This window comes from Dermacentor silvarum, chromosome 6 (genome assembly GCF_013339745.2).
Source record: "Dermacentor silvarum isolate Dsil-2018 chromosome 6, BIME_Dsil_1.4, whole genome shotgun sequence".
NCBI lineage: Eukaryota > Metazoa > Arthropoda > Arachnida > Ixodida > Ixodidae > Dermacentor > Dermacentor silvarum.
In genome coordinates this window covers 164462324-164489420 of record NC_051159.1, presented here as the reverse complement: position 1 = coordinate 164489420, position 27097 = coordinate 164462324, and positions in this window count along the sequence as shown.

Below are 27097 nucleotides of genomic sequence, written 5' to 3'. Positions count from 1 at the left end.
CTAAAATATGACACAGATTGAGAGATCGTAAATTCTGGCATAATTTTATTTAGTTGTAGTAATAGTGAACGTATTAATATTCGAGTCACTGTAGATGTGTACATTCGAGTCACTGTAGAGTCACTGTTACTTTTAAATATTAACTATATATATATATATATATATATATATATATATATATATATATATATATATATATATATATGAACGAGAAGAAGGGGAGCCGAGGGGCCCGATTTTTATTAATCATGTCATAAGAAGCAAACAAACAATGACACCAACGTCAACATAGGGGAAATGACGTGTGCTTACTAATTGAAATAAAGAAATGATAAATTAATGGAAATTGCAAATGGATGAAAAAACAACTATCTGCTGGTGGGGAACGATTCCACGTCTGTTTTTTCATGCAATTTCATTTTCCATTAATTTATAATACTGAAATCCTTGGTGCCATTGTTTGTTGGCTTCTTATCAATCAATCAATCAATCAATCAATCATGTTTATTTAACGTGCCCAGGAACAACCCTAAGGTCAGAGTGCTGGCGCACGCATACATTACAAACCGAAAACGAAACACTGCAGGGGAATATCATTAAAAATAAACGAATAAAAATAAAGATTTGTGAAAAGAAGAGAGTAGCGACAACGAAGCGCAAAGTAAATACAAAAGAAAAAGGAGGAGAAGGGCGCTTGAACAGTGCATGCAATTATAACACAAGACAAAGCTCGGAAAAAGAACGATCACAAGGCGTTATGAAAGATTTCAAGATCACGAAAGTAAGCGTTATAAAGACTCTGTGTTCTGTGGACAGTTGAGTGTTCATGATGACAGGCAGGAACATGGAAAGGTCTATGTTCTCTGGTGATCTTGGGTGGGATACGAAACATGACACAGCTGAGAAGTTCGGGACACGGGAGGTTACCGTGAAGGAGTTTGAAGAGAAACAGAAGGTCAGCGCGATTACATCGGTCGCGAAGTGAGGGCAATGACAACAATCCAACAGTTCTAGTACAGGGTGCAATGTCCAGGTTTGCAAAGCGATGATTATGTATGCTTAGAAACTTTTTCTGGACAAGATCTATAATCATGATATGATTAATAATAATCGGGCCCCTCGGTTCCCTTTCTTCTCGTATATATATAGAATAGCCTCTCTAGAGATGGGTAACCTGAAATTTCGAGTACACTATTTCGGAAAGATGAAAAAACGGGCAATGAAGAAAAAAAGTCTCAACGCGCACTAGACCCACAGTTACAAGATGCAAGCAAACCAATAGTTTCATTATACCATGGGTCGCATCCACGGAGTAAGATAAACAGGAGCGCCGACTCCGCCGCCGCGCAACGCATTCGCTCGGGACAAACCGTGTAACGTAAATTATACATCGCGTAGCGCCATCTGCCGAGGCGCGTGGAAAACACTCAACAGCTTGCTTCCATGTGCGCGTGCGCTGAGTGGCGGAGACCGGCGGCGACGGCGGCGCAGAACCGGCAGCGCGGCACCCGTAAAGCGTGTCGTCTGCTACAAACGTGGACCCTCGGCCGTCTCAATTTGACAGCAATCAAACAGAAAAAAAAATATGCGCACAAGTAATAAAAGCGCAAATAAACACACGGTAGCACTTTTATGCACGCATACGAAACATTTTTAGATGTCTTAAGAGGAAACAGACGATAAATGATGCTGTACAAAAAGACACAACAAAAGTACTTGTTTTTCACTCCTCTACGTCTGCGCGTAAGCGAAGGTGCGAAATTTTCGTCTTCCTCGCTTTTTTTACCATGTCTGCAGTATGTTTATTCATGCCTGACGGAACAAGGTATCTTGATACTTGTGCGTGAAGAGACTGAACAACAGGACAGTGTTTTGTTCCCGGCTGTAAATCTGGGTATGGCAAAGGACGCCAGAAGTTTTCGCTCTTCGCGGCACCATCTGATCTTCAACTACTGCACCAGTGGCGTCAAAAAATTCCTGAAGGTAAGCGAGCGCTTAAAGCAATGGACAAAATATGTTCGCGACACTTAGAGAAGCAGCTTATTCTTGATAGTTACTTCAGCAAAGACAAAGGCGATGTCCTACTAGATGTAAAGAAAGTGCCTCGACTTCGAAGCGGTGCCGTTCCTTCAATTTGTTTAGGGAAGCCTGGCGATGATGCTGAATGCCAGGAGGAATGCTGATGCTGATGCTCAATGATGCTGAATGCCAGGAGGAACCAGAAGACGCCAATGCGGAAGGACGAGAGGAGCTCAATTTAAATTTGTCTGCAACTACACACAGTGCAGGTGCCTTTCATTGTCCAGAGACATGCCGTGATGTAGAGAGAGAGAAAGAAAGGGAAAGAAAGAAAGGGAGGTTAGCCAGCGTAAATACCGTCTGGCTACCCTGTAAATTCTCAGCCTTGCCTTCGAGATAATTCGCCCAGTTATGCAGAGACATAATCAGAGCTTCTCTTGTGAAATAATGAGCAGGAAACACTGGCAGGATTTCCAAATTATTATGTTTAATGAGAATGTGGCGATTCTGCTCGCAAGAGAACCGGGCGACACGAAAAGCACCGCGAGAAACAAAGAACCAAGCGAAGCATCTTAGCACTTGATGCGTGCTCAGATAAAAAGAGTGATAAACGTCAGATTTTGCATAAAAACTTCTTTTCGCTGTCGTCTGTCATTGCTTGAGACCACCCGAACTTCCGTTATATCGCCTTACCATTTGCTATAGTTTTTCTTTCCGTCTTATATAGTTTCCGTAATTTGTTTATTTTCTGTTACTGTGCCTTGTAAAGTTCCATGTAGGCCACCTGACAAATGCCCTGCATTTGATCTGTATAAAATAAATTAAATAAAGTGATACATGACTTGTTTCTCCTGCTAACGTCACTCCGTGAACCGCAAAAGCTATGTGCGCTACAGGCGACAGGGCGTGCGATGAGCAGGCGACACAATGGATAGGCAAGCAGGCGCCGCGAGAGAGTCCCCGCGCCTTTGCTCCTTCGGTTTGTTGGGCCCGCCTCTCCGCTGCAGTTTTGTTTCTTCATTCGTAGCGCCATCTGGCGAACACGCTGTGAAGCAGGAACCGGCGTTTCAGAATGTGTCCCTTCCAGACGAGCGGAGTCAGCGCTCCTGTCTTATCTTACTCCGTGGTCCCATCTAACTGTCGCCAACATGCTGACCAAAAAAAAGTGTTATTTTTTTAATTCGGTGCAAAATACAATTATAAAGCCGACTAGGCTCTGTCGTCAGAAGTGTGACGACCGAACGACATAGGTGTTAAGATCGTATCTTGTACCGTGTTTTCTAAATCTTTTTATTTTCTTTAAACAACTTTCTTAACGTTAGCTATGAAACCCTACATACGGGCATTATGGCACTGGCTGCATAGTCCAATGTGCGGGACAATCGTTAAAATAAATTCTGGGGTATTACGCGCCAAAACAGTTATATCTTTATGAGGTTGGGGACAATCATTCATCACACATATTGGAGGCGTGCTGCACACAAGTCATTTCATATATTCATATTTATAGAGCATCAATATATTTCCACATAAGCCTGACTGGCACGGGCGAAGCAGTGGCGACATAAATATCACCCCCCCCCCCCTAAAAAAAAAAAAAACTGCCGCAATTTCCTTACGTTGCCCTCAGAGTCCCCAAAGAGCTTTGACCATAGTCATGCCCTGTTAAGCAGAGGCGTGGCGTCGGTGCCCTTTGCGATTTCATAGTGGACACTAATCGGACGGACTGCTTACGAGTGATAAGTACGCGTATAAGTTACTTGTCTGTTCTGCACCTACCGAGCTGTTTTCTTCTATAAGTGCTTTCTCTTGTTATGTATAATACTAGGATACATGTTGCTACCCTGACAATAGAAAAAACTGCGTCGTCATAATTCATTCAACAAAACATTATCATGATACGTGAACCAAGAAAAGAAACACGTTGAACAGTAAAATTAGTGGGAGACTCCTCATTTCTTTGATTCTGCCACTGAAACTTCTGCGCTCCGGTTCAGAACATAACTGATTAACGTGCTGAATCGCTATTTTTTTAATTTTACATTTCATTAGCCTTTTTACATGTTGTCCCAGAATTTGATTATTGCCTTTTGTGTAACCCACCTGACCCATGGCTATCTACCGCCGTGGGTACGCGCCCACTACAACAGCAAGACATCGGACAGATACGACGTAAAATTTATTTTAATCTAACAGACGACGACAACAACAACAACAAGAATAACAAAAACGGCGACGATGACGACGACTCAGCTCCCATGCTGTCATATCTCTACATCTCTACATACCTCTACATCGACACAAAGAAGACTTTTTCACATGTCTCAGGCACCTATCGAAAGAAGGTGAGAAATCATGCGTGAAAGACACTACACCTGTGGAAAATTGGAACGTTCGTCTCGACGTGTCTCGCGTGCACACACTATATAAAATAAACAAGCAGACAAGTATTCTTATACTGTAGACAATAGAGACAGTATACTGTAGACAGTACTCTGAAGCAAGTTGCAAGCGTTTGGACTTTTTTTTTTTTTGAACTACGAAACAGCTTCCCCACTAAACCACATGTCAACGATGCTACCATTATCGCCTGTGTTGGAGAGCGTTCAGTGCCCAGCTGCTGCAAATGACGCGGCTGCACTCGCATACACAGCGTATTGCCAGGCAAACATATCCAGCATTCATTAAAGACTGTCTTTCTTCTCTCTCGGTTGCGCTTGATGTTGACGAGCAAGCCAGTGAGTGGGCGCAGATCTCTGATGCTTTTCTTAGGCGGCGGGCCATTAGCAACGACCTTCGCACTGGCGATAATGATGACGAACCAAGCTATTTCGCGCCCTCAGCGAGAAAACAATAAATGTGCTTCCTCCACATCAAACTGGAGCAACATAAAATATGTGTTAACTACGAGCGAGCAATCAGGACCCCGCAAGAGAGCGCGTCATATACTTTTGAATTCATTGATAGGAAGAGGAGCCCGGTACCAAACTTAAAGATAAAGATAGGTTTCGCGCTTCATTAGCTTGTCTAGAGTGTTCTTTTTTTTTCTCTCTTTTTTTCTTTAACGCCAGAAATACCGCAGGATCAGCACTTCGTGCTGTGCGGTGAAATCGGGAAGAATCTGTTGCTGAAAACCCACCACTTACGAGCAGCAAAGAACGGCTGTTGATTAAAAAATGCCTCGGCACAATAAGTAACTAGCACACGTAAGTTGTACACTGATTTTGTGGCGTCAATCGCGCTCAGCTTCACTCATGAAAAGAGTGAATATTTTTAAACTGCCAGCTCCAGTAACCGTGAGTACAGACTTGATCACGGCGCCGTAAAGATTGTAGCGAGCTAGTTGACGAATATCAAACAAGGCCCAAACTGCACGACAGTGTGACAATTTTGGGGGATTTGCGTACCAAAACCACGATCTCATTATTAGGCACATAGTAGTGCGGGACACTGGATTAATCTTATGCGATCACCTGACGTTCTTTTACGTGCACCTAAATATAAGCGCGCGAGCATTTTTGCATTTCGCCTCCATTGATATGCAGCCGCCGCTGCCGGGATTGAACCCGCGACTTGGAGATCAGCAGTGCACGAAACTATTGCGCGGACAAGAAGGCCCAACTGTAATGCGGGCCAGACGACACCGGAAATTCAAGACAGAAGAAACAGGTTAGCATCATTTTTTACTTGCAACCACATTGGACTTTAACTTAGCTAGAAAGATGACTAATCAAAACAATTTAAACTACAACGTTCACATTCTACAACATGACCTCATTTGGTGCAGAGTCCTGTCTCTACATGTACTTAAGGGTTGAAGTAAAAGCCACTTGACCAACGGAAAAAAATTAAATCACTCTACCTCAGATATCCCTGCGCATTCTTTCACGCCATACTACGGGCATTAATCCATAGCCCTCACTAACAGCACATGAAGGAAACAATTTTGTTTCGATACCTTTACCAAGAACTGGTGCAGATCAGCACTTAAGCAGGGTAGCACGCAATATTACTGTGCATAAAAATGACAGACACCCGAATTTACCGTCTATCTTTTATATTAACTCGATCCATCTATGCAACTGCACCTGTTACCAGGACTTCCCCAAAGCGAGAAAACACTACTTGGTTGCTTGCGCCTGGGCATTACATTTACCAACGGATGCTTATTCCTGATGGGAATGATCCATAGCGCTGATTGCAATACCTGTGGTGTCGATGAAAGTGTAGAACACCTTGTGGGCTACTGCCCATCCTTTCAAAATAAAAGGCTGACTCTCGTCATCATTCTTAATCGTCTACACTGAAAACCTCCCTGGGACCGCAGTTTTACACATCAAATGTGCAGAATGCTACAAAAGCACCGCTGCTATTTCTGAAGGCAACGACACTGAACGATAATCTATGACATAGTGCTGAGAATTTCATTACGTCGGCAACACCGCCAGACACTTAAAGTGTCTTTCGCCATAAGTTTTGTGTTCTCAGTTTCTACGTGTGAATTATGTATGTGCATATTCATTACGATATGATAATTATACTCTGCATTTAATTTTACTTGAGGGTGTCTTTGATGACACGCTCTAGTTCCATTAAATACCTAATTATGCTACTGAAATTGGTGCGTCTGCATACTAACTATGTGAACATACGTGTCTAGACACTTTCTGCCTCTTCAACACGTTGCTACGGCTGTCAAAGAGCACCAATAGATTATGAACGGAATTGCTGTTTTCTGCATCACTAATGCCTCGTGGATATATTTCAGAGAAATCTGTTTTCGTGCTAGCGTAAACCTTGTGGTGTAATGCAGGTGATGTCCGATAGCATATTTGTCACGCTACATCCAATAATTTGCACTTGGATTATTTTTATCTCTCCATAAAAGAAAAAAAAAATCCGCTGTTTCGTGCTTTCCTGTGCGCATGTGGTTGCCAGTTCATAAAAATAAAATTGCTTTCACTCAGGTTGTGGTTTGCCCAAGGACGCTTTGATTATTATTATTTTTGAAACAAGAGTTCTTTAGGAAGTCGTAGCTACTGACTTTCCAAAAATACAAATGAGTCAAAATTCGGCGTAGTTATGGCTAATGAAGATCTTTTGTTCGTGCACATTGTGCTGCTCAATTATTTAGTGAAGCGTAAAGTGGGGTGAATGTGTGGACATAAAATAAAAGCGCAGAGTGAATGTAATGTTGCTACGTCGTGGTTTCGTACGGCAACAAGCTCATTAGATCGTTTAGGGACAGACCACTAAAGCAAATACAGGATGTGAAACACTACGTACACAAGTATGAACTGGTTATGTTACTGATGATGGCGGTGGTGATTATGTGAATAATGAACTATGTGGCATAGTTGGGAAGAAGAATATACAGCGAGAACAAAGGGCACTGTAAAATAATTTATTCCTTTATTCACTTTTAAGATGCAAATTATTTTGAAGTGAGAGTTAATCTTTTGAGATCTCTACAAAAACTTTGATTACACAAGTTCCCTGACAAAGTTCCTTGACGCATTAGTCAAAACCCTGGGACCACGCTGATGGTTCACCTTTCTCACCATGCTAAGCTTTGCGAGTCAGGAAGTTTCTTTGTGGCTGTTATGAGTACTGTACAGAAATATTCCGCTCAACGCGCTGCAAGCTCTTGTTAAAAAGAACCTCGTGCCCGAAAATCCTCGTCGGTGCCTTAGTTTTACCGGCTATTGCTTGTGCTTGTGTAATGGTTTACTGCGGAGGCGAACTTTTAAAAACGTGAAAATTAAAGCACGTCACATTGAAATGACGAGGTTGAACGTCAGGGAAAAGCACGACTTGTGCGCTGAGGCAGACATTTTGTTCGACGATAAGTGAATATGTGCGCTTCGTTAAAAAGTGGTTGAGTAAGAAATGAAGCAGCAGAAGAAGCACCGCTTAAAAAAAAAAAAAAAAAAAAAACTACATACCTTTTTCGGGGTCGCCCGTAGTTGCGGACCCTTTGAAAGAAAATTATTTTCATCGTTTTCGTTCAAGAGTACTCTTGCCATCACGGTGCGCGCTCATCACACGCGGCAACATCTGAAAAGTCTTGTTCGCAGTCGTTTTGCTTGCTTTCGCGGAACTTCTCCTAACAAGAACCAGGACTGTCTGAGAGCTGTTGTACTTGAAAAGCTTTTCTTCACATTCAGAGTGAGTAATCCAGTCGCCTAAGGTGCTTTTCATTTCTTCCAGTGCTTGTCATACATAACTACCGCTAGGAAAAAAAAAAAAAAAACTACGATTCCCCCCCCCCCCCCCCCCCCCCCCCCTCCGATAGTTAATGAAACGTCAACCAAAATTTGTGGGTTACGCATACGTTATCGTAGCTAAGTGGTGCTGTGCATGTGCTTGTTCAATTTTCTCTAGTCACCGTCATCAAAAGTACGACATGAAACTCGTTTGCGGCAAAGATGACCACCGCAAATAATGAAGAATCTTTTTTGCTGCGTGCTCAAACGGCATAAAAGTACCGAAGTCTTCACATTGGCATTATTCACAGCACATCACATCTGCTGTAAATGCTGGTAGCATTATCCTGTATTTTCTCAAGAGACAGCTGCCAATGCTGTAATGAAATTTGGTTACGCTATGAGACCTACCTCGCATTTATCGCCTACGCCAACGTTTGACGTCTGACGAGGAATTTCACAGCCACTCGGGCTAATGCCACCCAAATGTTACCTGTTCTTTATTATATGGTATTTCGGAGATGTTGATGCCTTTAATTGGCGCCGGCTACTCCTTTTCACATAGAGATATGAAAGAAAAAAATTAACCTACACGCAATAAGATTAAATGTCGACTACAAATCACAATAACACAAAGACCAGTCACTGTTCTTTGTCTCTTCAATATGTTTATGTTACGCTATTGAAAACTGGCTTGGATAACAGTCTTGATATGCTTCTCCCAATTCCCGTGCGTTTTTACAGCGAAGTTAAGCGCTAGTTCCCCCAGGATCGTGTCCACGTGTAGAAAAATAAAATTCAGAGCCCTTCCACTACTGTGAAGATGGAAGCCAGCGAAGCTGTGACTATGGTGGGTCTGCTGTAGTTAGTATTGCTATAGTGAATTTATATATTATCATTATTATTGCGATAGCAATTATATGGACACTCCAAAGCAGATTTCTGCCGTCGGCGTCGCCGTCGCCGTTGCCGTCGCCGTCACCGTCGCCGTCGCCGTCGCCGTGAGGTTCCGTATGACGTCAATGGAGATGAAATCGTCGCCGCGCGCCGCCGAACGCTGTATGTGCGAGTGAAAGGGCGCGAGGGACGCGCGCTTTCACGGGGAGTGAACGCACGGCGGAGAACAAACGCGCGTTCTGCGCCGTGCTCGCTTAAGGGCTGCAGAAGTAGGCGTCTCTTTCCTCCTTTACAATCACCATATATGTAGAGCAAACGCGCCTTCTTCTGACGCACGAAAGGCCGTGGGGGGGGGGGGGGGGGGGGGCAGGGACTGGAGGCGGCGTTTAGCTGCGGCACCAAGTGCCTATTTATATCAGAGGTTCCGCCAACAGTCACCAACACCGCACGCATTTTGTGCGAACGCGGGCAAAACGCCGACGGCGTCGACAACAGTGCTGTGTGTTGCCGGTGCTGCTGCATGTCCAAGTTTGTACTGCGGATAAAACTACTATCCTTACTCCGTATAGCTCTCTACTAAGTTGCTATCGCAATTGATGCTTCGCCTTTCGGGTGAAACTGCGACAACTTTTTGATCAAATTGAGCGTCTTCGGCATGTTCTTCAAAGAGCAAGGACACCGGCGTCTTGTTTTCGCCCGGCGCGATGGGCAATTAGTGCGTTTGCTGCACCAAGTCCGCCCCATCGTCATAGTCCCTATGAGCCACAGCGTTCATAGCCGTGGCACACTGCACGGCAGCGTCAGGATCATGATGACAAATTTCTCCCGCTCCTGCTTGCAGCGCCTCATACCCATATATCCAGCGCGGGCATGAGCCACACGTGAGTTATTTCATACCTTCCTTTTATCTTTCTTTCTCTCTTTATTTCTCTCTTTCTTTCTTTCCTTCCTTCCTTTCTTCTTTCTTTCTTTCTTGTACCTGGCTCATCCGGATGATGAAATTCAGATGATGAAATCCTGATGATCAAAGTTTCTTTCTACACGCGGACGTGATCTCCTGGAACCTAGCCCTTGACATATTCGCAGTAAAAACTCTCATCATCATTTCAGATCCATGTGCGTGGTGGGATGGCTGCATGTGCGTGGTGGTTTCCCGCTAGTTTTGCCTTAGCACAAGTGTCAAAACGGATGACTAACATGAATGATATGTCATGACATCAATACCGTCATATGCTCATCAGTTGCGTCACGATTAACGATTATAAAATCACGTGTGGCGCATACCTGCATTGGATACACGGGTATAAGCCTGGGATATGCGGGTATGAGTCAGGGACAAGAAAGCAAGTACACTTTTTTGATTAAACGACATAACTAAATGAATCCTTAAAACATACAATATTTTGGTAGCTCTCTGTGCTGCGGTTAGTGTCTTAATATTAATGAAAGTATGCACGTATCTGCGTCATCAGAATAATTAAATTTTCCGGAGGCTCATAAAAGCTGGGGCGGGGGAGAGGGTCATGATAGGTTTGTTACTGCTAAAATGGGTCACGTACTAGCGAAGCTTGAGAAAACAGTGAGCTAGACTCTACAAACAAACAAAGAATAAGAAAAAATCACCAGCCCTTCCCCTGTAGAGAAAATGGGGCTAAGCGAAGCTTGTCGTAAGTGTATCTAACTTTCGTCAGGGTAACGTTCGGAAGCCGTCGCCTCGGGATCGTCGGCTCTTCACTGACGGCTAGCCTCGGCTACGGAAGCCCTCACGCTCGAATCAGCACGTAGACGACGAGCCCTTTCCCGAGCGAGTTTACGCTGGCGTTCATCAAACGCAGCTTGCTCATTTGCAGAACTCACCATGTGTGGCCTTCCCATCTGTTCACCGAAACTGATCTGAAGCGAGGGAAGCCCGGAGGAGCGCGCGCCAACCCGCTTCCTTCCGTGTTTCTGCTTGCGACACACCACCAAACGAACTCGATTGCTCGCGCGCGTGTCACGTGATCACGTGTGTAGCATATCCAATGCGGGTTTGCGCCGCAAGTGATTTCTTTTTTTCTCTATTTCTTTTTGTCTTCCTTTCTTTCGTGCTCTCTTTCTTTCTTTTTTTTTCTCTGGTATGTGTCATTGTGCTTGGAAATTTCTGCACTACGATCAGGATCGCCCACATGATAGGGGTATGTGCCATTGAGCTTGGACCCTTTCTGCACTATCGCCAGGATCGGCCCACTTTCAGCGTGACACCACCACCACCACCACCACCACCACCACCGACACTTGTGAGCCTATAAAGCTTCGCTTAAAAAGACATGTACATAAAATCTTCCATTGCACGATGTAACGTCTACACCTCTTCATCTCTGGAAGCATGAGCTGCTGCAGTTGTCACCTGAATCTAATACCGCTGAATATGAACATCACTAAACCCAAATATGATAACGCGTCCTCCAGTTTTTAAACGAGCGAGGTTTACTGTGTACAAAAGCAATCCAAAATTTGATTTTTCGTGTTACATTTTACCTAAAGTGCCCATGACAGCCTCTGTACAAAACGAACATTGGAATTCAGAACTTAACTCCACTACAGAGAAAATTTTATTCCGGCGCTCTTTTAAGGGGGAACGTTCCACTCTGAGGACCGAAGTGGCTACCGGATCTAGACGAGACGGGAACGCCTTCACGAATTTTTGTTAACGCACTATCCTGTTGCTTCATTTGATCATTCCAGGACGGAAAATTCTTGGCGTGACGATGACTGCAATATTTGTTTGCTGTAAATGAACAGGAACCACACTGTTGTGCTTGTATGGACCCTACTGTGGAGCTTCGGACAAAACGAGGACGTACGGAGTGTTTTGAATATTTTCATTGTAACTTCACATATGCACGTGTACATATAAGAAAATCACGTGAGCGAACATGATTGAAAATGAAAAGCCCGAGGAAAAGTTCACACCGGTATATTGTGTAAACCGCACTATTCAAAGCCATGACTGAAGACAATGGAATGACTCACCGCGCCTGATTGTTCCACCGGCAAGCGCGGCCTGCCTGCCGCTGTACTGAAATATCACACGATTCGTGCCAACATGCCATTCACGTTTGCTCGCACCACCATCGCCACCGACCTCCTGCTCCTGGGCCGCTGATTGGTCCTGCAGCTCTGCTACTCTAGTCGCGGAGCTAAAAAGAAAAAAAAAAGAAGTCAGTTAGCTACTTCACAAAATTGGTCTCTTTCGATCAAAGCATCCATTAGCCAATGCCGCCTATGGCTGTTTCAGTTGTGAATGCCGCCTAAGGTTGTTTTAGATGTCGTACATGTTCTCATTGTAGCATAGAACCAATCTCTGAGGGGACAAATTGGCATATTTTGTTTTTCTTGCAAAATACCTTAGTCACCTCCAATCCTGTAGCGTTTCAGATTACTGTATGGTTGCGACACTGTCGCCCTATTTTTTCAGGCAATGACCCCAGTGCCTGAATGGTCCCAAAGAAATCAGAAACTCGAGCCCATTCTCTTGGCTTCTTGCGTCCGACAAATGAGCTACGTGCGAAGAGCGGTGAGCGAGACCTAGTGCTGCTGACATGACAGCGTGGTCTGTGTCAGTAGAAAAGTTCTTACTCGCACATAAACCAAGCCATTTCAGTCGAGTGTGCTTACTTCGTTCATCATAACACAACGGAACGTTAAAGCAGAAGTTTGCCCCTGGAACATGACTGCCTATCTCATCCGTACCAAGGAAATCCCGCACAGTGCGACTTCTTTTGTGCGTATTATGAAAGCACGCACACCGGGCGAAGAAACAAAAGCACCACATTCAGCGGTAATACACGAGGTAAGCGCGTCGTTGCTCCCTGCCGAAACGCAAGACGTAGTCAGAAGGGCGAGGAGAGCATGTCTATAAAGCTGCGCAGAGCGCCTGCCTCTTTTTTACGGCAGCTGTCATCTCCTTTGCTGCCGGTATACAAAACACTCTGGCGAGCCTGTCGAGACTCGAAATGACGCCAGCTGGGAGGAACGAACGCGTTTGCGCTGGCGGGCACTGCGACGGGGGCCGGCCGACGAAAATTGAATGCTGGAAGGCAGCCCCGGGGAATCCGCCATTTTCATGCCCGAAGTGTGGTGCGCAGGGCATCAAGAATGTCCCGCATTCTCAAGCGTCTCACTTGGGCCTTTGCGCGCCTTGTATATTTTTCTCGACGCGAGACGTCTGAAAAGCAAATAATAAAGAAATGTGACTTCGCTGTAGCGAACCGAAGAATCGAACAGTCAGCAGAAGCCAAACGATCACAAATGCTGCAGGCCCTCCTTAGTGCCTCGCAGCGTCTTTGTTCGGCTTCTCCTGCCTTACAGGCCTTCGCGTAATCTTTTGCTTGCGGAAGGATGAACATGCGGGCATCATAAAGTGGGAACGAAAAATAAATTCAAAGATAAGGTATAGAGAACGAAGCCACTGCAAAGGCGCAGAGGCGGAAAAAAAGAACGCCAAAAATCACATATAGTTGCTTGATCTGAGTTTAGCAGGCGTTGCACATCTCCCATGGAGCCACATAATTTTAAAGCCGCGTCTATACGTCCACAACAGCAATTACGGGATACTTCCTGGTCCAGAACCCAACGAAGACTAACCTGTAAGGTATACTACACACTATATATATCCGAACGTGTCAGAAGTTCACAGGAAAATTGAGAGACAGTGATAAGCAGTGGGCCAACAAGATAAGCCTGGAGACGTTTGGACAAGGGGAAATCCTTTTGGTGAAACACAACCTCTAGGCGTAATTATGGTAAAAATCAGAGTAGAGGAACAAACAAATTCGAAGAATAAGCAGCGCTAGCGCTTACTCGCAACTATAAGTTTATTCGATAAAGAAAGAAAAAAAGTGTTTTAAAGCAAGCAGCACTAACTATGCGCAGTCACCAAGTTTGTACGAAAACCACTTCGTACAGTGAAATGTATATAAAAAGAAATAGTAGTAAAGTAAAGCAACAAAATAAAAACAGTGGTTTTGTATAACTTTGGTGACTACGAAGCTAGTAATGCTTGTTTTAAAATACTTCTTTTTGGTTGTTGTTTGTTTATGAAATGATGAGCCGTAGGAAGACAGGTCCCCTGTTTAACCTCAACATTAACATCAACAAGGCACACATTGCATTGTGTGTCTTTCTGTCTCTGTTCGTATTCCTCAGATTCGGCGCTGTTTCCCCCTGTACGATGCACAGCCAACACACCCAATTGGAAACGCCACTCCTCTGTAGACACCCTCCTAGTGGCAGGATGCCGAATGTTGATGACTCATATTGGTGTTTTTTTTTTTTCTGAAGGGGCTGTGAACTTTACTTGTGCGTTCACCTTCAATATGGTCGTCAAGCAGCTTTTGTGATTAACACAGAGGAAGAAGGAGCAAAAATTATTTCTTCCTAGTGGTAAAAAAGAAACAGAAATGAAGACACTGCAATGAGTCATTCGAACGCTGAGTTATGAGTTACGATGAATAAAGTTACGTTCTGCATATACGATTTTCTGCCGCATGCAACTCACTGTTTTCCATAGATAGCGGCATTGCTACGAATACACGCATTGTTAAGTTATATAGCAATGCAACAGCAAAGTAAGCTATGCAGACTAAAGGGCAAAGAAGCAGAGTAAGCGCGAACAGAGCTTTTTATTATTCCACAAGGAACTATCTCCACCTAATCTACCCTCGTAAAATATAAAAGCGAAGCTAGACTCACGAAAATTTGACTAGCAGGCGGTATTTACTTTAAAATTGTTTTTTTTTTTTTCATTCAGGCTATAGAATACGTGATGCCGTATGTGGTGGCCAACAAATGATAACGAAAAGAGCAGCTACAAGATGAAAAAATCAAGACGTGCGCAAAGTTTTTTGTTCGCTATACCAGGACGAGCTCGATCTATATTTTTGCCGCAAAGCACGGCCAACGAAGCAGGCTTTGCACAACAAACCTAGCACACGTGCTTCCTACAACCAAACGAAGTTTGTGTTATCATATTTCAAAGGTCTTCCTGCCCGTTTCCTTAAACTCTCGGCAACTCATGAGACCTCTGCACATTGCCGCTGAGAATATCCAGGAACAGACTTGCCGTCTCTGGTTTTTGTCGCTGGAACCATCGGCTAGGGTTGTAAGCAGAAACGTTAGAGGTATTCTGCAGGTCTCGAATGCGGCTGAGCGTTTCCGGGGATGCAGGTTATAAATATGAGCAAGGGACATCGGCACACCCAAAGAGAAAAAAAATGAAGTGTTATTTGCACGCAAATTAAAAAGGAATTTCGATTTCTCGTAAAAGCTAGTTACTATAATTTTTTACACAGCGTGACAAAACCATGAGGCCAATTCCTATGTACTGTCTAAAGGTCAGTATGGCTGAAGCAAGGCGAGGTACCTACGTATCGAAACCCGGTAACAATAGCGTGACGTCATCCTACAAATCTCAGCGCATCTATAGCTACTACGGCGTTAGGCAACAAGGAACACCAGCCCAAGCCTTATGACTAGCAGCCTGTTCTGAGGCACATGAGGTACCAGAGAATCGGCCCGACAGGATGTAGGGCAACATGCGACTAATGTAATCAAGCCGGCGCGACTATAGTTCTCGACGCCGAAGTTAGTGCCGGCGCACGTTTCGTAAACTTGACCGAAACCTGCGAAAGCGAAGCCAAGAGACCCCGCTTTGAAAAAGACAAGACAACGACCTAAGAGCTAAGCGAAGAAGATATTGATTGTGATGATGTGCCTTTCACCTAGATATCTTAGAAGAAGAATCCACCGGAGAGAATCCCTGTTGTTTTTCGCCCATCAGAGGAGGGCCGTAACTTTACGAAAACTAATCGAAATCGCGCTGCGTCAGAAATGCTTCTTGCAGCCGAGGACTAAGTGGAGTCATGCCGTGTGAACAGACATGGAAGCTTCTCTGTCCGCATTGCTTCTGTGTTATCTGCAAGGCATCTGCTGTCGCTGAATTAAGTAGCTGATTTGGGAGTCAATCCATATATTCCTGCGTCGTATACAAGAAATATTGGCAAGATATGCCATGTCCCAGTTCAATATACCGAAGAGCAATTGGTTGACTTCTTGATAAATTTTGTGTGACATGTGCCCGCCGCCAGGCACTCTATAACCGACAAGAAGACGGTGCAGTCAAATCCCGCCCACTCAGAACCGTTATCCTTCACTTCAAAGATGACCGACCTATGCCGGAAAGGGTACATTTGTGTTTCATGAGTCATCTCGTGGAAGAATACCTTGGTCCAGCACTCAGATGCTACAACTGCCAGATATTTAGGCATTTATCTGCGAAGTGCTGCAGTCCTCATCGCTGCACGTTTCTGAATCTGGCCAAAGAGACTGAGGCGCCCTGTGTCAACACATGACTTTGACACGGCCACTCGTATTGCAGATGCTTGGCGGTCCCTACGTGGGACTAGCCGGGGGACACGGGGTATCCCCTGCGTCTTCTCTGGACCTAAATAAAGTTATTTCACTCCCTCACTGCAATACCGTCCTTCATTACCTTTGAATGGGCTGAGGTGTAAAGTAAGAGTGGCTTTGCGACCTAGGTGTGTACTGCCAACACTACATGTTCATGGTACAACATTAGCGCTAAGTGTAAGAACTGAAGGTTTAATTACTTTGGTAACTTCAGAAATTCAGAGATTACAAAAGGTCGGGTCTACAGAATAAATTCTAACTAGGTACTGTGAGAAGGTGGCACGATAGATCAAGGCACCTGGAAGGCGCGAAGACCAAGCAAAAGATAGGCAAAATCAGCTCGCTCCACTGCCATATGTTCACAAGCTTGCACACAACTTAAAGAATGTCACATGCTGATATGGTGTTAACATCTTATTCACAGTTCCCAATAAGCTGAGAAGCATTTGCGCACGTGTGAAGCGCCGGCCAGGAGGCGAATCTAAAAAGATACGTGTGCCGCCAAACACAGAAGCCCATTCATTCCTTGTGCGACAAATGTAATTTACCAGATCAACATCATCTAGATAACGCTGACATTGGAACACCTTCTAGTCTGTCCAATGTAGATGCTGCCGTAGGACAGAGGGATCTGGTCAACACCACCTAGATAGTACAAGGCCTACGCACTCCGATCTATGACGTCATGCCACCTGGCCCGAACTTTCCACTGCCAAGGCTGGCGTGACGAAATAGGTGACGTCAAAATCACTGTTGCTTGCGCGGGAGCATCCCCATTAGATTTATGGCAGTCGGGCCAGGTAGCGTGACGTCATAGATCGGAGTGCGCAGGCTTTTGCTGTCTAGGTGGTGTTGACCAGATATCGCTGTCCTACGGCAGTACCTACATTGGACAGACTGGAAGGTGTTCCAATGTAAGAATACGAGAGCACCAGAGAAAATTCGAAAATAATGACATATTTTCAAACCTAGTAGCACATTGCACGAAGCATCAGTGCGAGCCACTGTTTAATAATACGGCCACCTTAGACAAACACATCGACATGAACAAAAGCATAATCCTAGAGACTTATCACATTAGTTAAAACAGTACGAAGTGCATCAGCCAAGCGTAAAAAAAGTAGAGGGTATGACTTGGTATCAAATCGACTAAAACAAGTTAAGATTTGTTGAAGGCTCTCCTTGCAGCCTCTGACCGCCATTACAAAGAAACCTAAATTACGTATTTTCAGCAAACATGCTGGAAAATAGACCAAGCGAAAATTTTGGGAATGGTCTATTAAACGATATATAAAAAAAATGTGGTTGATCCCTCTTATATAGGAATCGGTATAGAACACGAAAGTGAAACGTGTCTTCACAGAAGTAGTGTAATGTTTATTGCACATTGATATATAATGTCTATTTGCGTTTTGTGGCTAAAGCGCCCTTAGGCGTTGATGCACCCACGCTGACGCCTGGTGGCACGTCTCCTCCATCACGACTACCAACGTCGATGACCATGAGCAACCGTCGTGCATATGGAAGCTGCACTACGCTGCACACGCTAGCACAACGCGAAAGACGAAGCACGTAACTGACACACTAATACAACGCGCAAGACAAAGCACGTAACTGAATCGTCACCGAGTCAAATCAGCGCGTACAGCGCGTCGTAATTGCAGCCTCCGCGATCAACTTCAGAAACATTTTCAGAGCTAATTGCGGTGGCCACGCTCCGCTGTGCTGAGTACGGTGAACGCCACCTAGTGAACGCCACCTAGGTGGCGTTGGTAGTGCTTCTTGATGCCAGCGTCCCTTCGAATGCTGGCATCGAGGCGTCGTAGTGCTGAGACCACCGAAGCGTTCACTGTCGGTGCGCGTTAGTGTCATAATGCAGTACTTCTCTTTTCTGCTCGTAGGCGGCGGCACCGCCTCGAGCAAGAGCGCGGGTACACGGAGGAGTGTTAGATATATAAGGCGCGTCTGTGTAGGTCTCTGCGAATGCGTTTGTGGCGCAATGGGTTAAACGCTCGGCGATCTATCGTCGCGGACCGAGAGGTCGTGGGTTCGATTTCCAAATTTTGCATGTTTGTGGAACTTTTTCTTCTGGTTTCTTTCTTTGTATTATGTTCGTGTACATTGTAAGCTGACGTATTTCCGTGACGGAAATACGTCAGTGAAGTCTTGGTGGACCCCGGCATAAAACACTTTCGTGTTAAAAGCGCAATAAGTAATTTAACCTTTATTTGGTTTTATGCAACGTGTTTTTCATTCAATATGCACGCTTATGCACCGCACAAGTCACAAATTTAATGTCACTCAATTAGCAAAATGTGATGCGCATAAGGTGACAAAAAGTCATGTTTGTATCTAAATTAAAAGAGGAACTGAAATCACTCTTATGGATGGAGAAAGATCACCGGCGCTATCTCGCGATATTTTCCCGATGATGAAATGGAATTCCTAACTGGTGCACGTGAGTGTCAAACGCAAGCAAACTCGCCCTTGGCCAAAAGCCGATGCTTTGGTTCAAGTATTTTCTAAGTGTGATCTCGCATCGCCATGAAAGATGTGCGACAGAATTGTGTCATGGCACTGCAGGAGAGAGCACGTACGTTTTCTAGTTCCTGACGTGAGGTAAAATTTCATCGTGTGTCTATTTAAGGCGTCAACTAAAGCTGTAAGTCTCGTTAGTCTAGTTTAACTATATTCTTTTCACCTTTTGAAAGCTGCGCACTGCTTAGTATTTTCTTTTTTTGTAGCTGCTAGCCAGAGCAAGTCTTAGCTATATAGTTCCATACAAAGAAAACTGGAAGGAATGCAGCGAGAACATGAAGCGGGATAGATAAGCGACAAATTTTATTAAAAGAAACGCATAGAGGTCGGCCTCAGCTATAGGGAGCTCTGGCCTGCTACTCTGCATACGGGGAAAGAGAAAGGGAAAGAAAATAGGGAATGAGTGATGACAAGGACAGATTGGAGGGATTTTTAATGTACAATCGTACATCACTGCTAAGGGCATGCGCCCACTTCGATGTTCTGTAAATGTTCCAGAAGATCCCACAATACAGGTTAACCGGAAAAGTGTACTGTTGGCTACCCCACACTGGGGAAAGGGAAGAAGGAAATAGAAAAATGAAAGAATGGATGAAGATGTCATTATTTAGCAGTCAGGCGTGGGATGTGTAACCTTGTTCTACGTCTTTTTGTTTTCGCTTTGCTTTAATTGTGGGTTCCTGCCAGCTCGCCCTTTTCGCCATTGATCGTAGCCGATTTCAGCCATGAGCGAAAGCGTACCTGTCAAGCTCTAGCTCACTGATATGTTAAGCGGAGCATGGAAGACGACACGCAGCTATAAAGGACGCCCTCGTCTGCACTGGTTCACCTCCATGACCGCCTGTCATCGATTTCTTGTCCCCGAGACGTTCCCGTGCTCTTGGCACTCTCACCTGTTGATGGCTGCTATGCTCGACCGCTTCGATCCGGACGTGCTACTTATAGATCGCTCAGCCGTCGACGCGCTTTTCATGTCCAAGCCAAGGGTCTGGGATGGGCGGGCCGTCTCGAAGGAGCGCACGTGCTGTTTCCTCTGATGTCTCCCTGAGGACACGGAGATGGGTGAAGGGCCTTTGAATGGTTGTGAAAGAGTGATGCGAACTTTACACGTAACGGTTGCTCTCATGTGTTTCGATTCCCGCCCCTGCATCGTCTCAGTATAAAGGCGCGGCATGAAAGAATACCAGTTGCTGAAAACGCCAGGATTAGGAGCATGATCGTTGCATTTTAAGTACTTCAAGACATATTGCTCTTTATGTTACACTGTTATGTTACACTACTATTATGTTACACTGACAAATCACCTATTACTTGCTGTACTCTCCAAGCAAATAGCCAATTTTTATTATTTATTTCTGTATAAATTGTTGCGCAGCGCGTCGAGCTTCATCTCAGCATGTTAATCTCAAGTAATACGCTGAGGCAATCCCTATGCGCCATAACCTTCATTGTGATAACCTCATTTGATCACCATGTGACCATATGCAAAACTCAGAGAGAAAGGCTTTTCAATGAAGACTGGAGAGGTTTGCATGGTGATAAGCTTATCACGATACTCCAGGTTTAAACGATGACAAATGAAATACCACGCTCGGGCCAAATTACGGGCGCCCAGATTACCGAAAGCACGTCACAACACATGACATACAAAACTTTTGTTATAGTGCACATGTATTTAATTGGTAAGGTAGGATGTGAAGGACTTTCGTGTGATTTATAATCCAAACTTCCGCTTATATATTAGGCCATTGGTCATGTAATGCTGTTTGCTTCGGTTCTCTTCAGATCACCGAAGCTAAGCAGCACCATGCTTGCTGAGTACTTGGAAGGGGAGGCCACCTGGAAATGTCCAGTAGTTGACAGTACCATTATTGCGGGAATTCATGCGCCCGCCTATAGAGCGAGAGAGGCACCATGTCCGCATTAGAAGATGTTCTCTCCTATTACTCCTAAAATGACTATTTTAAGCGTTATATATTAGTCTAACAGTTCAAGTACGGAAGAGAATAATGCGGAATGGCGACGATATATATAAGTTGCGGGTGAAATAACTCATTGGAGCAAGAAAAAGCTGTATCACACATGGTGTAAGCATTTCTAGTATGCTCTTGGCGCATGTTCTGTTTCTCTTTATTGTTTCGAACTCCAAGAAAATATTTCGGCAAACAGTATCTCAATAAAGAGTCGTTTACATAAACTGGCGCACTTTAGTTCCGTAACAAAGGGCGCTATAACGTTTCTTTCAGCACGATCTGAATTGAGGCAGATGACGCAGAGCAGCACAACTGTGAACACTGTAGTTACTAACCGGAAATGTATAGAAAAGGTACCTTTATGTATAAAAAGGACACTTAAAGGACAATCTTTTTCTATCGGCACTTCATTCATTCAAGTAAAAAAGTTTAAGAAAAAGGAAACAATGACCACCATTGTGGCCGCGCATGCAGCTCGTGCAATGCGTGCATATAGTGCTTGACGTTTGTGGCGACAAACGGCGTAATTGTCAAACCAAGCATGTCGATTTCCCACAGTGCCAACTCTGGCAATTCTAACCGTATAATTTCACCGTGGCCTTGAAACAAGGTGACCCTTTTGTCAGTCGCTCTCGAATATATTACAGCGCTGCGGGGCAAGTGTGAAACATTCCCTATATAGGAACCAATACTACTATGACATATCTTGTCAGCCGGTTAAATTGGTTCGCCTTGTGAGCGGACGAAGATGCAGCAGATAAGGTTCACAAAAGTGCGAAAGCACAATCTTCCATGTGTCAGGAGACAACACGCGTTTGACTGCTTTATTTCGCAGCTTTTTGCTTAAAACCTAAAATTGAGGAGCTGAGATGAGCGTTGTCTGTCTCTCTTTCCTCTTTGTTTTTTTTTCTGATTACACTGTCATTGATTGAAGAAGAGGAACGCTGTCGGATGCGCCCCTATGGGCGCGGAAGCGACTATTTGTGATTAATGGAGTCGGGAAGCGCGTCGGAGTGATCGCGAGTTTCTCGTCCGCGTCAGATGAATGTTGAACGATGCGAGGCACCGTTCGCAGCAGATGAGCGTTGAGATAGCGCTAGCAGCTCGCGCTGCGCGGCACGCCCTCAGAATGAAAAAAAAGGAACAATAAGTAAAACACAAACAAAAATTGCCTCGTTTCGCGCGGGTTGCTTCCCCCTGGGTCTCAATTGAACGCGTTGAGTGCAGTCAGCCGGTGTGATGAACGACGCAGTACGCCAGCAGCAGGCTGTCACTGCTGTGCGTTCCGAAGCATGCTTCGGTGCAAATGATCGACGTGCTTGTTATTCACACTCACGAGAATGCGTACACGTGTTTGTGTGCATACGCATCGACACGGCTTTTGTATTGCGCGGTTAGGTGAAGAGTATATATATTAGACTAGGATAGACAGGGCTAGAATAGAATAGACCAGACTATAGAACCGAAGCGGACAGGCAGGCAGGTAGACGGACGGACCTCCGTCCGACCAACCAACCGACCGACCGATATAAAGTTGCTGAAGTATAGAGGCATAAATACTAATCGCATTTAAGCAAGCAAATAGTGCATTTGCAGTACTTATCATTGGAGTATATTCAATAAATATCGTCCCAATGGGATGCCAGTAGTATAGTTGCGCAAGTAATATCTCGTGTTCAGTATTCCTGCCAGTGAAATAATACGAGTGAGGACTCAATAAATATCAACATTTCATACATTTCACTTTGTAGCGTTTTTTTTCTTGCTAAATATCTAAGGCGATAAAAAGCCTTATGTTGTTCCATATTTAAAAGTCAACTATTTTACTGCGAAGCTGTTACGGGTGCAGTCTCCGATGGTCGTATCCACGTGTAGAAAAGAACTCTCATTGGCCTTATGCTGTATGTGCGAGTGAAAGCGCGCGTCCCTCGCGCGCTTTCACGGGGAGCGAACGCACGGCGGAGAGCAAACGCAACTTCTTCCGTCGCGCAAAAGGCCGCGGGGGGGGGGGGGGACGGGAGGGAGGGGAGGCGACGTTTAGCTGCGGCACCAAATGCGTATCTTGCGACCGGGCGCAAGAGGAACTGGCAACTCAATCACCCACGCGAAAGGAGGAAAGCGGGAAGATAGCTCGGGAGAGAGTGCGGCTTTTGCTCTGCGAGCAATTAACTCTGTACTTGTACTTTGCGCGGCAACGGGCGGTCGCGCGCACCGTATCTTGAAAACGATCTACAACACGGCTCCTACCTTTGTATGCACTGTGCTTTCGTCGCTCAGCTTCCGCTGAACCGATAGACCGCATGAACCTTCGCTCGGTGTTGCTGGCGCGCTTGCTCAGGCCAGTGTTTTGACAGCGCACGTCAACAACGCGCAGAACTGTTATCGACGGCGGCGGCGTTTTGCTCGCGTTCGCACAGAACGCGCGCGGCGTTGGTGACGTGTTTATGAAAAACGTGCCAACCTTTGCCGTACACCCTATGGAAGGTGTACTATAGCGACCATAATAAGGTCATGGTCCCTGTGGTCACTAAATAAATGAAAACCACCGGATCATATATATTTCTCATTCTTTAGTAGTTCAAATAACCAATTACACCGTCACACCTTAATAGTCATAATCGTAAATACATAATTCCCACCAAAGTGCCGCTTCGCTGGTCTTCCATCTCCACCCCAGTGTGAAAGGCGGACAGTTTTTTTTTTTTTTACTAATGATTCTATGGCAATATCTAGCTGAAAAAGGGTATAAGCGAAAATGAATATGAAAGCGGTCGTAGTCTGTATTCGGCGGGTCTTGGCCGCTGCACGAGTCTTAGCCAACACCTTATATTACTGTAGACTGCTATCAGTTTCAGATTCAACCAAGACATGAAACTGCCAGGTCGCAATCAGGTACTCAAGGTCTCTTTGAACAATATACTAAAACAAAGAAAATGGGGATAAGCGTCAGGGTAACGTAATGTTCACGACATGTCACAGTAATAAACCATAAACGTTTATTAAATGTATACATCGAGGTAAGGAAACGTACAACACAACGGAAAAAAAAGTTGCACGAAAGGGAAACAAAAGTAGTAGGAAAGGGAACAAAAAGTACCACGAAAGGGAACGAAAAGTAGTAGGAAAGGAAGGGAAAGTAGTAGGTCAAGTACACACACGACAAGCTTCGCTTACCCCCATTTTATCTACAGGGGAAGGGTTTGTGATTTTCTTTCTCTCTCTCACTCTCTTTCTCTCTCCTTTCTTTCTCTCTCTTTTTCTCTATCTTACTCTTTCTTTCTATCCTTATTTCTCTTTCTCTCTCTCTTTATTTTGTTCTTTCCATCTATCTCCCTCGTTTTCTTTCATTCTCTCTTTCTTTCTTTCTTTCCTCCTCCCTTTCATCTCTCTCTCTTTTTCCATCTCCTTCTTTCTCTTTCTTTCTTTCTCGCTCCCTTTCTTTTTCTGTTTATTTATTTCTCTCTTTCATTCCCTCTTTCTCTCTATATATATATTTCTTTCTTTCGTGTCCCTGGTATGTGTCATTGAGCTTGGACCCTTTCTGCACAATCACCAGGATCGGCCCACTGTTCAGCATGACACCACCACCACCACCTTTACCACCACCACCGCCGAAACTTGTGAGCCTATAAATCTTCGCTTAAAAACAAAAGAACAAAGAGGCAAAAGCTAGATTGGTCAAACGCATGAAGGCTTATAAACCTTAAAAAGAACAAACGGCCAGGCGTGTTAAGAAGGCACAAGTCTAGTGCAATGCAGTTTGATCTTAGGGTAAACATTTATATCTGTTATTACCACCGCCACCCTTCTGTTCCGAGTTCCTTCCCACATGCTTTTTTTTCAGGGCCCTTTTAAAAGTATAATGTGCGAAGTTGTACACATTAGATTGGTTGAATTATATCCATAGAATCCGATTCTGACCAATCGCCCTTTCATTTCTGAGTCATAATAAATAGTGAAACATTGTCATATGCGGTGTTTTACGCGCACTGCAGCCTGTAAAAATTAAGCGCGTGAATATTTGGCATCTCTTGATAGATATATCAAATTTAACACAGAAATATATTGTTCGAAGATATCTTACAGAGAAATTAGGGCAAACTCACGAGCGCATTCCACTTATTTTCGTGCCATGCATTTCCATCCTGGCAATTGAATTGCTCCTTTCTTAAGCCACCTAATTAATAAAGTAAAACGTTTGACGAATGCCGTCTCGTGATGAGATACTGCAGTGTCCAAAAAAAAAAGCCATCAGTTCATCTTATCTCGACATTCATGCAATGAACAAATTTAACGAAATAAAGAACCTCAGTGCGAGATGTGCTGCTTTTCATCGCGGCTTGTATTGCTGACTTAGTCTTAGCTTACACTGCGTAAGGTCTTTCTCTCTGCCGAGTCATAGGCCGCGTTACACAAGTGGTTGAACTATATGCAGTGAATGCGTGCAGTTCATTCTGCATAGCAGAATTTTCAGGACGCATCACTTGAGAAGGTTACCGTTAGCGTGACACACGTGAAAGTATGAACTTCAGCCACGGCATTGAAGGCGGTAGCATTTATTTTCTTGCTCTTTTTTATTTTAGAAGTCGCGTTGCACTTATAAAAATTTCTTTAGAAAATCTGTGTTTCCCTGCGAGGTGTGTACATCTCACTCGCTCCAATACATACAAAGGTGAAGAGAGTCGTAACGGTCTATGGCATTGCCCCTTGTGTAGCATCTCAAAAAGTTTACAACCACTTGATATTACCATGGCAAATTGCGTTCAAGTTTTCAAGCACATCAAGGACTTCTCTGAGAGTAAGGAGTCCTATCGTAAAGATCCAGCGAAAAACGATGCGCCTAATACTGCGTGACTCATTCAAACCCGCTTCAGCTTTTTAGGTAGGGAACTATCGTTTGTTGACATGGAAGGACAAAGCAAACCCTTGTGTCGATGAGGCAGTAATTAACTACTCCCGTTATTCGTGGCCCACCTCATGGAAGAGTCCACAGACGTTAGGCTCAAAGCACTTGAGTCTGACGCTTGTGTAAGATAAGCTTCAGTGTGTGCGTCTGTTAATTAACGCTAAAATTTTGCTTTTTTGCTGCCACTCACAGCTGCGCTCTTCACACGAGGGCCTGGTATTTTGCTTGTTTGCAAGTTCACCCGCCAACTAGCTCTGCAGCATTCTTTTAATTTGAAGCCATATAATTTTATTCAAACGCGAAGTAGAAGTTCATCTCACCGCGAATATGACATGCTGGCATACTGCGGAACGATGAAATAGTATTATTCATTTATTAGAAACATGAACTGATAAGGATAAGCGGTAGCGTAGGAAGCTATGAATATTGAGACTTTCGTGGAATACTAAAAGTAACACCCGTTCGTCCGAAGCCAGTTTGTTATAACCAATGGAAAGCTCCATTAAAGTGTGCAATCAACCGCTAGCACGCTTCCTGCGATTCTCAAAAGTCTTCTTCTTCTTTCTGGGGTTTCACGTGCCATAACCTGTCACTGAGTATTATTGTGTAAATGAACAGAGAAAGAAGGATGGAAAGGGTGGAGAAGGAAAGGCAGGGAGGTTAACCAGTTCAGCACAACCGGTTTGCTACCCTACACATGGGAGCGGGATGAGGGGGAATGAAAGATGGAGAAGGAGAGAGAGAGAGAGAGCACAGCACAGCACAGCAATGAACAGACAAATGAAACTAAAGGTCTGGTAGTCATTGCTATAGCCAAGGTATGGATTAGCTCTCTAATCTCGAATACCTGTTGTTCGTGTGGTCAGTAGTAAATTTGGCTTTCGCAAGCCACCACGTGGCGAGTACTGTGCATGGGATGTAATTATCTCATTTAAATTTTAGTAATCTACTAAAAATACCGTTTCTCCGGGATGCGACTAAGTTCTACAATATACAGCAAAAATAAAGAGAGATGTTGACCTAAATAATAAGGACCGCCCTGTTAGTGGCAGGCTGTAACTATTGCGGAGTAGGGTTATTCAAGTAAACTGGAATAAACTTTAGCGTAA